At 37.5% G+C, this 15,857-nt stretch overlaps 1 pseudogene; it reads left to right on the forward strand.

Annotated features, from left to right (window-relative positions):
* The window catches only part of LOC148830689 (uncharacterized), a 71,604-nt pseudogene extending 63,528 nt beyond the window's left edge, over positions 1 to 8,076 (forward strand).
* The last annotated feature ends 7,781 nt before the right edge of the window (positions 8,077 to 15,857 follow it).

Below are 15,857 nucleotides of genomic sequence, written 5' to 3' on the forward strand. Positions count from 1 at the left end.
CCTGTTTATTGATCTGGTATTGAGACTACCTGGTCAACTTAAGGAACAGATTCTATGCAAGGAATACAAACAAGGAAAAACAATGATCAGTATTCAACATGCAGGTGAAAACTACAGGGTGATTCTCCCTAATGATAAGCATGATAAATACTGATGGGCTTAAGGAACTGAATCTTTTTCGTCTTGATCAGAGTAGGATCACTTCAGTTTGAGCAATTAAATATAGAAATGTGGTGAAATTAGAAAAGAGATGTATTTAGGAAAATCCGATTCACATTTCTATATACAATATGTTTTGAAATATATCACCCAGACATTTTCCTGAACCTTACTTTCACCCTTCGAAGTTTCAGTAAGTAGCTGGACAGTTATAGTAGTCTAAATGTTCAACATTTTGTGCAGTCATTCTAAAGGAAAGTATGTACAGCAAAAGGTAAACTTTGACATATTTGTATCCTGTCAATTTGCAGAACAATTATAGTGATCTGTAACCGTGAAATAACATGGCTTAATTTTTAACTTAGACTGCATGGGTTTATCAGCTATACAGAATATAAAAAACAACAGCAAAAAAGTATAATAAAATATCCATAATTGATTTTTTTGTTTAAAATATTCCTCACCTTACATTGCCGAGAATAAACGAGAATAGTGCTGCCTAAGAGCAGGAGGGAAAAAAACAATAAGGACAGAAATACTAAAAAGCTAAAAAAAATCTGTTCTTCAATTAAACTTCAGAGTTTAGTTCACCAAAGTTAACCTCAAGGATTTTGTGATTATCTTTAATGGTTATGTAAAATCTATTCTCGATTCTTTTAGGTACCATTTAATAATTTAATCTGGACACTGGTGAAATGTAGTCACTTTCTGAAATACTTTTTTTCCCCAGCACTTATGTTTTTTTTGTGCTAAATTTAGTATCTGCATTTATTTTTATGTTCATACCAATCTAATGGCATTGACAGCTGAGCACTGTCTTGACTGCAGTACGGAGGAAAAGAGAATGTTGCCCTTTTGCCTCAAAAAGTGGTGGTATCAAGTTTTTTGCCCTCCAAGTCCCACTGTGCCAATAGAAGTTAAAGTGGTTGAAGAAAGCTCTCCCTGAAGGGTCACAGCGTGCCTGGCAAGTCACAGAATTCTTTGCTGCATGGCATGCTGAGAATACTTTTGCCAAATGTCAAATGTTATGATAGGTCAGTTGTGTTGAACTACTTGGATCGGTTACTGACAGTGATGTCTGCATTCCAGAACTGAAATCCACTTTAAATGAGGACAGTTACTCAATTTACTGATTGAGTAGTTTCTGACAGTTTCTAGACAAAATATATACAATCTAAGTACTATTAGACAAAGAGTAAGGGATACTTTCAGTTCAGGAAGTCATTGATGTAAAAGCAAGTTAAACAACTGAGACATCAATAAACTTCAGAAATATCACAGTTATTAAACCAATTTAAGAGGTAAATAAAAACACAAATGATAACCAAAGGTGAGAAGAAGCATCACGAGAGACCCTTTAAAATTTGCACTTATTTCCTTAATTATGTCTTTCCTTTGCTCTAGAATGTCTCCTTAACCCATTAACTCCCACTTGTACTTGCTAGACCAAAAACTGTTTACACAGAGACTTATAAAGCTGTACACATTGACACACTCATTAGCTTTAGCAAGGGAATGTGAAAACTATAGTAAAATGAATTAGTGAATAGTCTAAAAATCTAGTTGAAAATAGTCTAAAATACATGTCCAAAGTAAACCTGACATTGAAGCAGCTGTTTCTGCACTCTCTGATAGCATCCCTGACAGAAAATCCTGGATGACTCAAAATTTCCTTCATTTAAACTACGATAGGACTAAAGTCATGCTTCTCGGTACTTTCCATCATCTGTCTAAAGCACATACAACAACCTTGTCTGCGGATGGCACTGTACTTGAATTTCAATCTAAATTGAAGAATTTTTGTCAATATTTGATACAGGTTTAATCTTTGACCTACAGCACACATGCAAAATACTATAAAAACATAATTCTTTCCTCTCAGAAATATTGCCAGACTATATTGTTGTCTCTGTGTCTCCTTTGTTGTTTGAAAAGCTGGTCACCATACTCGTCTTTTCCAGAATTGCTTACTGCAATGCCATAGTCACTGGGCTATCTAAATTAACAAACTTCAGTATGTCTAGAATTTGGCAGCCAGTACCCTGACCAGGTCGTATCGTTGACAATCCTGTCCAGTGTCGACTTAAAAATCTTCCTGCTCACCTTTAAAGCTCTACATGGCTTGGCACTTCAGTCCTTATTATCAGTACTCTCTGACTTACAGTATTATCATTATACTTCCCACCTCACAACCTTCATTCATCTGCCTCTGGTCTCCTGTTTGTCCCTCAAGATCATCTATATACTATGGGAAACTGTAACAAACAGTTCTTTCCGGACCCTATGTGGACAACACAATCCAGAATAGTAAGGAAGGAATACACTAGGGAAAAGTCATGCAGGAACAGGGATGAACAGGGGAGCGTGTCCATACGGTGCTGTTGATCCGGGGAGGTGTGGCCAAGGCGAACAGTCCAGTATAAATCCAAAAGGGGAAATCCAGAAACGAAAGCAAAAGGTCCAAGGCTGGGAAATCCATCCAAACAGGAGATTAAAATCAGGTGCCGGGTCGGAACCGGCGGGGGGAACAAGGACAGGAGCAGGAAGTTAAAAACATAACGGAGCCAGATGCAACCAGGTCCCGGGCTCGAACGATGCAGGGATCAGATGCAGAGCCACGAGTAAGGTGCGCGCCTGGCTTATAAAGGCGAAACAAACCGGAAAGAAACAAGGAACAGGTGGCGGGAGTGATGCAAATGAGGAAGGGCTGGAGCGCCCTTAAGAGGAGGGGTTTGCGATCGTGACAGAAACATTGTCTTCTCTTGCTGTGCCCCAAAGCTTGATCCAAAAGGAATTCAATCCCCATGGTTATCAGAAAGCCACCTTCCCTGAGCGCATTCAAATCCAAAAGCAAAACCTTCTTCTTCAGGAAGGTTTTTATATAAGGAGTATCTGTATCTGCTCCTTGCATCTTCTACATTTCTAATCCCTTGTGCTTTTATGTGCTAATTTAGTTATCTCCTATCTTTGGTACTGTTTTCATTTAACTGCGTTTTATTTTTTAATTTTCCTGTAAAGTTGTTTTATAAGATACTTTAAAGGTGCTATATACGGTAAAAATGTATTATTGTTGTTGCTAAAATGAAAATTTTATAATTAATACTAAAGCAAGTATTCAAAAAGTTGTGCTGTTAATTCAAAGCAATATGGACTAGATCCCTAGTTCTCAAACTGGTACGCGGAGCGCCCATAGGTGGTATGCCAGACGAACCTGGAAATTTGTTGTGTGCCCTGAAATATTGGGACGGGTTTTCGTATTTTCTATTTTAATAAAATTAGTTTATGTGTCAAATGCGCATCCTACGGACTTAGCCATGACAATACAACGCGCAATTGAGTGGACACAAGAGCTACTATGTAATTCTATACCATTGTATAGGAATGCGTGCTATGAACCTAAGTGACCAATTGTATTAAAGAAGTTATCTTTAGAAAATAGGGAGGTAGGAGAATGTGTGTGATTTTGGAACACTGCCAATCTTGTAAGCACAGGAAAGCGTGATAGATGACAGAAAAATATTTAAGGACTGTTCTAGGTTAATTTTTAAAAAATACACTGAGCATCTCCTCCATTTTCAGCTCCCATGCACATGAAATAAAAACATCTTTTAACTTCTGAGACAGACTCCTGACTGTATTTTAAGGTGAGATGGGGAAAAATGCAAGCTTGTGGATTGCTAAAGCAGGTAAGCCCCACACTATTGATGAAGAACTTCATCATCATTTTACCATTGGTAAAATAGCTGGCATGTACTGTATTATGTGTGGAGAAAAAGCTGCTAAACAACTCGACCTGCTGCTCCTTGACACAGTCACTCATAGAATTATTGATATGGCAGGTGTTGTCAAACGTATGCTGACAGAGCACATCAAGATGAGCAGATGCTTTTCACTGCGATTAGGTGAGTCTGTAGATGTAGTTGATTAAGCCAATTTGCTTGTTGATGTTAGATATGAGTTTGAGGGCATATCCCATGAGGACTTTCTGTTCTGTAAGCCGCCACCAACAAGAACTACAGGAAAGCACATATTTCAGCTTCTGAATGAATTTATCGAAGAAAATGGCATCAACTGGAAAAAATGCGTCAGAGTTTGTACAAATGGTGCTAGAGTGATGACAAGCCGACACAGCAGTGTAGTTGTACGAATTACAGAGGTTGCTCCAGACATGAAGTGGATGCACTGCAGCATCCACCGCCTTGGCAGTCAAGAAAATGCCTGAGGATTTAAAATCTGTGTTAGACTCTGCTGTCAAAGTTGTGAATTGTATCAAGGCTCGGCCAATGACTTCATGTCTGTTCAGTGTGCTTTGTAATGAAATGGGCTGCGAACATGTGCAGCTTTTCTTACATACCGAAGTGAAATGGTTATCAAGGGGGAAAGTGCTCACGAGGCTCTTTGAACTGCGCTCCAATGTACAGATGTTTTTGCATGACCAGTAATATCCTTTGACAAGTCTATTTGATGATCCAGTGTGGCTGGTTAAATTAGCCTACCTGGCTGATATATTCTCACGTTTGAATGAGCTGAATATGGGACTGCCTGGGCTCTCTTTTTTAACAATTTTTGACATGCCTGACAAGATCACTGCTATGAAGAAAAAGCTTTTTGTTAATAAAATCAACGTGAGCGGTGTCTCTGCTTTCCCAACTTTGGAGAACTATCTGCACACGTCGTGTGGCACTTGATGCTGCTGTTCGTGATGTGATTGCAGTGCACCTTTTGTCATTGGAAGAACAGTTCTCAGAGTATTTTCCAGTTGAGGCCACACCAAAATGGATCAGGAACCCCTTTACTGTTGATGTAGTGTGAATACCCAAGGATCTCACCTGTGCTGAACAAAAGAAGTTGCTCAAGTTGTCATCTGATTTAACTTTGATGTCAGAATTGAAATGCCAGTCACTGTTGGATTTCTGGATCCAAAGACAGAGTGAATACCCGGACCTCTCATTAAAGACTATGTGGTTTTTGATGCCTTTTGTTTCTACCTACTGTACCTTTGTGAAAAAGACTTCTCTGCTCTCACTGCAATCAGGACAAAGTACCGCAACAAAATGGATGCTGAGCCAGATTTGCATTTGAAGCTCCCCCCCCCTTGTCCCTGACAATGCAAGGCTTTGCTCGACTAAACAGGGTCACCCCTCTCACTGAAATGTTAAGTGCTCAGTGCTATTTTTATTATATGGGTGTGTGAGTGTGTGTTCAAGCACGCTGATGTTGATGATTGAGATTTTCTGTGGTTCCTATGAGAAGATGACCTTTAGGTGGTACTTGGATGCTTTGGTTTGATTAGGGGTGGTACTTGGTCCAAAAAGTTTGAGGACCACTGGACTAGATCAAATGACTAAAATGCATAGTCAATTCTTAGGTAGAATAATTACATTGTTTACTGTATGTATTACATTTTGGAAACAGTATAAATCTAAAAAAGTGTGTATGAATTTTTGTTAAATAACTTTAAAATTCAAAAGCAGCAACAACAAAAATGCAAGAACTGACCTACATTTTCATTGAAAATACTGTTACAAATGGGGAGTTATGAAAATGTTGAAAATCAGGACTTGATCAAGCAGTTCAGTCAATAAGTGAAATAAATATTCAGAACCTCCAACTTGTTAGTGCTTTCTCCACAATATACCCTATTGGTTAATATAATTAGAGGCACTTGAATTCTTTATTCTCTGCAACCGCTTGGTGAAAAGAGTAATAATCCAGGGACACTTGGTTATACAAATGCTTATTAATAAAGACAAGACAAACACTACACACAACAAAACATACAGTACGGTGGCTCTGTAGCTAAGGTTCTGCATGTACTGTATGGCTGGAAGGTTGCTGGTTCATAATCCACCACTGGCAGAGGAATCCTACTCCGTTAGGCCCCTGAGCAGGGCCTTTAACCCCAACTGCTCCAAGGGTGCTGTATAAATGGCTAACCTTGTGCTCTGACTCCAAGCTTCTCTCCCTGTCTGTGTGTCTCATGGAGAGCAAGTTGGGGTATACTGTATGAAAAGACAAATTCCTAATATGGGAAATTGTATATGGCAAACAAAATGTTCTTATTCTTATACAATACACAAGTTATTATACATTATGTACAGACACGGTGTTCTAGAGGCCCAACATTCTAATCACCCAGACTTCAATTACACTCTGAAATAATACCTACACAGGCCAAATAAGAGATACAATGCCTTCTTAATAAATACAATAAAACCTGCAGTTAAATCTCTCTCTCTGCAAATCCAGGTCCCACAAAAGAAATGGGAGCCTCCCTATTCTTAAAATGCACCCTAAGCAGGACAGACGTCTCTAACTGATGTACAGTGTCTTTTACCCAGGAAATCCAAATTTCCTAAAAACAGAATAGCAAACTCTCTCTAGCAAGGTTCAAATACTTAGCTCCAAGGTTTCATTTGGATGATCATGAAGTAGGGGCTCTAGTGTGGAGCAAGCTTGGAGTTCCAGCTCCTTCTGACTCAATTCTTGTGGTCTGATCTTCTTTCCTTCCTCCTCGTTCAATGCTCTAGGTCACCTCTAGACCATTACTTACATTGTATTTCACTGCTACTTATTCACTCATAAGATGTGTTCCTACTTACAAATTAAACACACCAAGAGCCTGACAGAATGAAGAATTAAAAAATTAAATTATTATATGTACTTTTATATTGAGAAGCATTAACTATGTAACTAATACTATTGGCTCCCACATCACATTTGTTGCATTTTTAATGTATCTCAGTATACTGTAGGTTGTGTTGCTTCAACCAAATAACCAAATTCTATCTCTAGAAATCAAACTTACATGAATGCATAACTGGACATAATTGAAACACATATCTTTCTGATGGATTTACTATGGGGATTAATTAATTTGTGTGCACGTTAATTAATCCAGTAATGAAAACACACACATATACAGTATATACAGTGCCTTCAGAAAATATTCAGACCCCTCCACCTTTTCCACACTTTGTTGAGTTGTAGACTTATTTCAAAATGGATTGAACGGATTCTTTTTTGCCATCAATTGACACACAATACCCCGTTATAAAAAAGTGAAAACAAGGTTTTCAAATTTTTTGCAAATTTATTAAAAATAAAAAAACTGAAATCTCCCATTTATAAACGTATTCGGACCCTTTACTATGACACTCCAAAATTAGTTCAGATACATCCTATTTTCTCTAGGACTTGATTGTAATCCACCTGTGGCAAATTCACTTGATTGGATGATTTAGAATGGCACACACCTGTCTTAATAAAGTCACACAGTTCACAGTGCACAGCAGAGTAAAAACCAAGCCATGAAGTCCAAGGAACTCTCCGTAGACCTCCGAGACAGGATTGTGTCAATGCATAGATCTTTTAAAGGGTATAAAAAAAATTGGCAATGCATTGAAGGTTCCCAGAAGTACAGTGGCCTCCATCATTGTCAAATGGAAGAAGTTTGGAACCACCAAGACTCTTCCTAGAGCTGGCCATCCGGCCAAATTGGATATTCGAGCGAGAAGGGCCTTGGTCAGGGAGGTGACCAAGAACCCAATGGCCACTCTAACAGAGCTGCAGAATTCCTGTGTAAAGATGGGAGAACCTGCCAGAAGGACAACCATCTCTGCAGCACTCCATCAATCAGGTCTCTATGGTAGAGTGGCTAGATGGAAGCCACTCCTAAGTAAAAGGAATATGACAGCCCACATACAGTTTGCCAAATGGCGCCTAAAGGACTCTGAGAGCATGAGGAAAAAGATTTTCTGGTCTGATGAGACAAAAATTGAACTCTATGTCTGGCAAAAACCAGGTACTGCTCACCACCTGGCTAATACCATCCCTATGGTGGTGGCAGCATCATGATGTGGGGATACTTCTCAGTGGCACAGACTGGGAAACTAGTCAGGATTGAGGGAAAGATGAACAAAGCCAAATACAGAGAGGTCCTTGAAGAAAACCTCCTCCAGAGTGCACACAATCTTGGACTAGGGCGAAGATACACCTTTCAGCATGACAACGATCCAAAGCACACAACCAAGACAACACTGTAATCATTGCTAATGGTGGTTCTACAAAGTACTAAATAAAGGGTCTGAATACTTATGTCAATGGGGGATTTCAGTTTTTAATTTTTAATAAAATTACAAAAATTCCTAAAAACGTGTTTTCACTTTGTGATTATGGGGTATTGTGTGTCAATCCATTTTGAAATAAGTCTACAACACAACAAAATTTGGAAAAAGTGGAGGGGTCTGAATACTTTCTGAAGGCACTGTATATACTTATACTGTATTGCATAAGTGTAGTATAGATGTCTTACAGAAGCAGAAGACACATATATAGTATAAGATTACAGATTTTAAGGTTTGTGATTACTTGCTACTCATTTCATTTAAGCATGTGACACTGGACAGGAGATTAATTTTACTTTAAGTTCTGTACAGTATACTGTATGTGTATTTTTCAGTTTCTTTGGGAAACTATTTTGACCTAGGAAGCAACATAAATTATGTAAAATAAAATTTAACTATTTTTTATAACTTATTTCCAGAACTATTGCCCATTTATCCACACAGTTTATAGCATCAAAAAGTAGTTGTTTTCTTAAAGGCCAAGTTACCTTTCGGAGGCAATTTATTTTTTTCATCGTTGACTGTGACAGTCAAAAAATTGCTTCAGAGCACTCCATTATTCTAGCATTGAGTCAAGCGTTAAAAAAAACAAAAAAAAAACACTGTCAAGTCAGTGACAGTTTACATTTGAGTAGATGGCTTTGTAAGTGTGGCATTCACAAGGTGTAAAGCACAGCAGATCCCAGTTTCCTTCTGAGCCACCATGGTGCTAGTGAAAAATGACTTTTATGAAGGATTGGTTATGCATGGCTTATTTCTAAACACAATGCTTGGCTTTTAAAAGGTCCCAGGAGCACTCGCAATACATTTATTACAACGGACAGCGAGAGCTTTGGCTGCAGTCAGAAGAGAGATTAATTAGAGTGGATTCAAGGCTGTGCTGCTAATGTACAGCGTGGGGATGAAATGACGCAGCATGGGCTCAAGGAAGCTTAGGGCACATTTCTGACCTATGTAAGACTATGCTTCTGCTCTGGAAGGCTTCAAATGTCAACACACTGCCTTCTTTAAAGGCAGTGTATCTGGATGGGAAGAAGTGAAATTATGTATCTTTGGAATGTAATGTCTCTTTGCTTGCTACATGGTTCCTTCCAGTTAGCAAAAAGGTTCATCATCATTTTCTGCTGCTTTGCCTTTTGCGAAAAAGCCCTGTTGGGGAGAGGCATGCTGCAACAAACCTGACTGAGGACTGTAACTGTGGACTTGACTGACAGGCTGTAAAACAGTTTTGATTGTACACTGTGTGCGACTATTATCGGAGTGTAGATGAGACCCTTGAGCTGCATGATTGCTTTACAGTGTTGCACCTTGATGGGCTGATGTCAGGTTGTCTGTTCAGGGGTGTTCTTATCAGATAAAGGAATAATGCATGTATTCAAATCCTGAAACTGCATAAGAGTGCCCTTCAGGCTCTTATATCGGTTGTGTGCTGAGCCAAGAAAAAGAGCACTGATTCCTTTTTCTACAGTTTGTTATTTTGCCTCCTTCAGTATAGCCTCATTTGGATTGAAGCCTTCTCATTTTGCCTTACCATAGCTATTCAGCTGAAGTATATATTTCTAAGGAAATGCTGAAAAGACCCTGTAAATGGCTGTGGCTTCCTTTACTTGATTTTATCTGAAGCAAACATATTTCTAAAACCTGAATGGTATCACACAGATTATGCATTTGTCCAACAAAGCACTAGCGATTGTTTTATGCTGCACCTCTCAACTAAAATGAGTAAAACAATGTCAACCACTGGTAAACAAAAAATAAATGTAAGAATCACATTGTGGCAGTTTAAAAACTTCCACATTAACACACTGTGAGGTTTGAATAATATTTATACATATGTCAGGTCCTCTGAAAAATATTAATATTTATGATGCAGAATTCAGTTCTCAACAGTGATGTCTATGGAATGTACAGTACCAGCTCAAAACAGTCTGTGTGACAGTATGCAATCTCTGCAGAAAAAATAATTTCCTCACTCTAGTCTAGATATACAATGATGGTACAAAAATGTAGGGTTGATTTGTTTTAATTTCCAACAAATTAGGAAAATAGGTTAGCAAAGGTGACATATCTGGGGTTTCTTTGCAAAAAAGTTCTATGCGTTTGAATTTTTCAAAACAATAGATTCCCAACTCTTGAGAAAATTCTGTTCTGTCATTCCAAGTGATGAGTTTAATGGTACTGGATATAAACATTATCTTGTTGCTGAAAACAGTCAAATGCCTGATCAAAAATACAGTATATGTATTATACCCATTCACCCATTTTTCAAAAAACATTTACTTATGGTAAAGGTTACACCAACCTGAAGCCTAATCTTGCAGCATGCAAGCCCTTAGTAAGGCAGACACACAGGACAGTTTCAGCCAGCATGTCTTTGGAAGATGGGTTGAAATTGGAAAGCATGGCAAAAATCTCTGTGAGCATAAAGGTGACAAGTAGACCCTACACATTGCTTGGTCTAGATATGCAATAAACATGTTGCATATCTAGACCAAGTTTCTGAAATAAGTCGGTGTGTGGTAATATGCAGTTTTCACTGTATAGAGAATGGCCATCATAAATCTTAATTTTTGCAAGAATTTGATATTGTTACAAATGGTAATTGATATTGTTACAAATGGGTGGTTACGAAACTGGTGAAAATCAGAGCCAAGTGGTTTTATCAAGAAGTAAAATAAGTATTCAAAACCTACGACTTGTAAGTGACTTCTAGCAATATACAGTACCTGAGTGGCTGGTATAATTGGAGGCACATGAATTCTTTGTTCTCCGGCTTTGTTGAGAGGAGTAATAATCCAAGCACACGTGGTTAAACAAATATTTGTTACAATGACAAGACACAGATTACACTACACACAACAAAACGTAAGTTACTTTATGTATAGTATTTACAAGCAAGGTGTTTGTAAATAGAGAGGCCTAACATTCTGGTTACCCAGAAAACCCAGACTGCTACTAAGTATTAAACTCTTAATATGCTACAGAGGCCACACAAGAGAGGAGCTGCCTTATAACTAAATAAGATCACTTTATTGGCCATAATGTGACAATGATTGTTAATTAGCAGTCCAGAAACACACCATATAAGACTATACTTAGACAACAGAAAGGGGGAAAGAAAAGGCGAAAGTAGAAAGAAGAGGATGGGGATAGAGGAAGGAAAGAAGGTCAGACCACAAGAATGGAGTCAGGAGATGTTGGAACTCAAAGCTTGCTCCACAACAGAGCCCCTACTTCATGATCATCCAAACTAAACCTGATTGGAGCTAAGTATTTGAACCTCGCTAGAGAGAGTTTGCTATTCTGTTTTTAGGGAATTTGGATTTCCTGGGTAAAAGATACTGTACATCGGTTAGAGACGTCTGTCCTCCTTAGAGTGCATTTTTAGAATAGAGAGGCTCCCATTTATTTTGTGGGACCTGGATTTGCAGAGAGAGAGATTTAACTGCAGGTTTTATTGTATTTATTACGAAGGCATTGTATCTCTTATTTGGCCTGTGTAGGTATTATTTCAGAGTGTAATTGAAGTCTGGGTGATTAGAATGTTGGGCCTCTAGAACACCGTGTCTGTACATAATGTATAATAACTTGTCTGTTGTATAAGAATAAGAACATTTTGTTTGCCATATACAATTTCTCATATTAGCAATTTGTCTTTTCATATACCCCAACTTGCTCTCCATGATACACACAGACACAGAGAGAAGCTGGGGGTCAGAGCACAGGGTCAGCCATTTATACTGCACCCCTGGAACAGTTGAGGTTAAGGACCTTGCTCAGGAGCCCTACAGAGTAGGGTTCCTCTGCTGGCCACTGGATACGAACCAGCAACCTTTCAGCCACAGCTGCAAATCCTTAGCCACAGAGCCACCGCACCGCCCCAGTGCTAAATACAATGCAACCTGCAGTTAAATCTCTCTCTCTCTGCACTCCTGATGCCACAAAATAAATGGGAGCTTATATCCCTATCCATAAAAATGTACCCTAAGCAGGAAAGACATTTCTAACTGAGGAATCTTTTACTCAGTAAACCCACATCCCCTAAAAACACAGAATAGCATGCTCTCTCTAACAAGGTTCAAATACTTAGCTCAAGTCAGGACTGATTTGGATAATCTAGAAGTAGGGGCTCTTGGCTGGCGTAAGCTTCAACTACTCTGGACTCTCTCTTCTCTGTTCCTTCTCTTTCTTCCTCCTCCCTATGTGCTCTTAATGTGATTTTATATAGTGAGTGTCTGTACTCCTCCTTGACAATCATTAATCCACAATTTATCTAGGTATACTAAGGTAATATTTCGTAATATTGAGGTGGGTAGCTGCGTCAGCATGCGTAGGCTGCAAAGGAACAAGTAATAGGTTTATTCCATGCTGAAAGAGAAGAAAGGAAACAAAGGCCTTGGAGCCTTCAGACACCTGAAGAAGGCTCCACGGCCGAAACGTTGTGTTTTCTTTCTTCTTTTTTTCAGCATGAAATAAACCTATTTACTTGTTTCCTAATATTGATCTTATACGTGAAGGTAACACCAAAAAGTACCATTTACTGTATGACATTCAGAGGGATCCAGTAAAACCTAATCTCTCTAAAGTAATCAAAAGATACAGAAGTGAACTGTACAGCTGCTATTATGTAAGAAAGTAAAAACAATCAGATTGTGCAACAAATCCCAGCAGCTGATGTCTAGAAATAAATATTAAGTCCTGAGATCCTGTAACATGCAGAAGGACTGCCTGAAGCAGTTTCCAGTTCTGCAACATAGTCCCAGTGCTCTACTAAAACTGCTGTAGGAGCATGTTAGTGCAAGTTCTGCAATTTTTGCAATATTGTGCCATAAGAGAGGTCCTAAACATATAAGAATATAAAAGAGGACAGAGGAGGCCATTTATCCTATCTTGCTCATTTGTCCTTAGAACTTTACTAAACTACTTTATGATATTCAAGCCATTTATTAATACATTCCATCAGCATAAACAGCATGGCTGGTACCTTGTTCAACAACAAGATGACAACATTCATGACCACTTGTGTATAATAATGTTTTCTATTCTTGGTCCTAAATGTACAGCTTAATGCCCTTTTGTGCTTACCTAGTTTATTGAATTTACTTTGTCAGGATGTTTTAGAATTTTCAATACTTGTATGAGGTCCCCTAATAAACACCTCCATTTAAAACTAAAGATCAGAACTTGCCCTCAATTTCTTGTGGAAAGTTATAGTACTGTACCTTGCACGAACCTAGTAAGTACTGTATAAGCACTTAAACATTCAACTAGGAACTAATGTTTGCAAAAGAATGGGATTAGATAACAGGCTTGTGTAGCCACATGGCTTGTTTGTAAGGGCTTTCCCCAGAATATCTTATGAGATTGAAACTAGGGGAAAAAACAGAAACATATTCAACTATTCTAAAACAGTATCTCACCAAAAAAAATGCCTAAAGATGATTCGAACAATATCCAATATGTACAAGTAAAAGATAGAGATCTGTTCCTAAAACACTTCAAAATTGATGCCAGATTGAATTGATGCCAGATAGATTTTAAAATAGATGGATTCCAATAGGAGATGGACATAAAAATAGGCTTTACATCAAGGGCATAAAAAGAGGGTTTAATATTTACACTGCAATCTTATAAATGTAGTGTAGACATCACTGCCTGATATATTCTAGTCTATATAATATACATAAATTATAACAAGGCATGTCTTATTGGTTGACCAGTCTCTGTGTGCATAGATTGAAATCTGATTGGCTCTTGCTATAGTGATTATAGTATAGCCAGTGTATTATTGGTTGTCTGAGAATGAATAAAGTGGCTATGTGAAGGTAGATTTGATAGCCACAGCTGAGAAATGAGTAGTTTATGGGTTGGAATGAATGGTTTTCAATAAAGGCATTTACCTTTGAAACTGAGATATGTCAAGCCCCCCCCGAAGACAAGAGAGATGTGGGCATGACAATAATGATGGTCAGCACAGAAATATTCATCATCTTCTACCAAGCTTTCAGTAACATACACAAGGGAAATTCTTCAACACAAACCAGTAAATTTATATTTCTCCAAAACAAAAGTAAGATAGACTTTTCTTTTATATAGTGGAGTTTTCATTATACACAATCGGCTGTATTGGAAATCAAAGATATTAAATTGATTAATTTGTAATATCCGTAGCTGTGTTTTGTGGGTAAATACAAAATAATACTAAATGAAATACAAAACAGCAAAAGAAATCTAAGCAGGAGGTAATTTGCATTATTCTATTATAGAGAGCATGGGACATATTTACTCTCAACAGAGAGTGAATTGAATATAGCTACATAATGATCATCACTTTTAGCACTACTCACATGTAACATTTTTTCTGTACTATAAACAATTTTAATGTCTATTAAAAGAACACTGGAATATTTAATAAGGAAATAATTTTTAAAACCTAATGGAATTTGTGTGGAATAAGTGAAAAACAGATAAAGTTGAAAAAAATAATTGGACTTTATGTACAGTATTTGTTTCATAATAATATTATGAAACCTTTACGTGATTGGCATTACTGCCTTCAAATATCCAAGATACTATACTTCATGTGAAGTCTTAAATTACAATTTAACAGTTATAAAGTTTACAGTAATATCCTGCTGAATTGTGATAAGCAAAGAAAAAATACAAGAAATATAACATTTTCAGAGACATGATAATGTTTTTAGTAAGTACTTTTTTCCATCTTTTCAGCATTTTCACAGTTGGTGCACAACTGCTTTAAGCACTGTATACATTTTTTGCTACTTGTGGAAAACAAATTGTGTTGTATATTTTTAAAGGGCAACATGTTGTTTTTCTTCAGTAAGCTATAAACATTAGCCATTGATTATCAAAAGGAAAACCAATCAGCACACTTATTTTTACAGTAAAAACAAATTTGCCTTATTTGTCTTTGGATAGGGAAGGGTTCTTTTAAATAAAAGGACTGATTCAAGAAAACAGTGGTAATATTATGACAAAGTGAAGGTATTTAAATATTATGGAGTACCATGGTAGCAAAGTTCATACTTGATTATAAAGGCCAGAAATCTGTCTGGCTTCCATAGTGTTAAGTGGACTTTGCAGTTTGCAGCTCCCTCCTGGGTGAGAAAAGGGACATGATGCACCTTAAAGCACTGAAATCTATACTAGAATATCTCACTGGAAACAAATCTTTAATTTGGCCTCTACTACAATTTTAAATTTTTGAGTCCCTTATTCTGTTTTATAGTGTATACAGTATAATGCCACAGTAGTGAACTGGTACTACAGCAGTGAACATATAAATTCAGACTAACTGATGACATTCAAAGGTTGTTGGTCTAGTGCAAATCTTATCTTGTATTTGTTCAGTTTCCGCAAAAACAACATTTTAATCCCTTATAGAATTCAAATAATATCAACTAAAACAATTCTGTTTTAAAGAAATTCCAGAGTCACAAGATGTATTTAAGAATAAAAATGTATGTCTATGAAACAGATGATTCATACAGTATAAGTTGTTCATTAAAGAATAAAAATTGGTGCTACTTCATTACTGGTTCAGGGTGTTAG

The sequence above is a fragment of the Atractosteus spatula genome, chromosome 7, assembly GCF_055471065.1.
Source record: "Atractosteus spatula isolate fAtrSpa1 chromosome 7, fAtrSpa1.hap1, whole genome shotgun sequence".
NCBI classification, from domain to species: Eukaryota; Metazoa; Chordata; class Actinopteri; order Semionotiformes; family Lepisosteidae; genus Atractosteus; species Atractosteus spatula.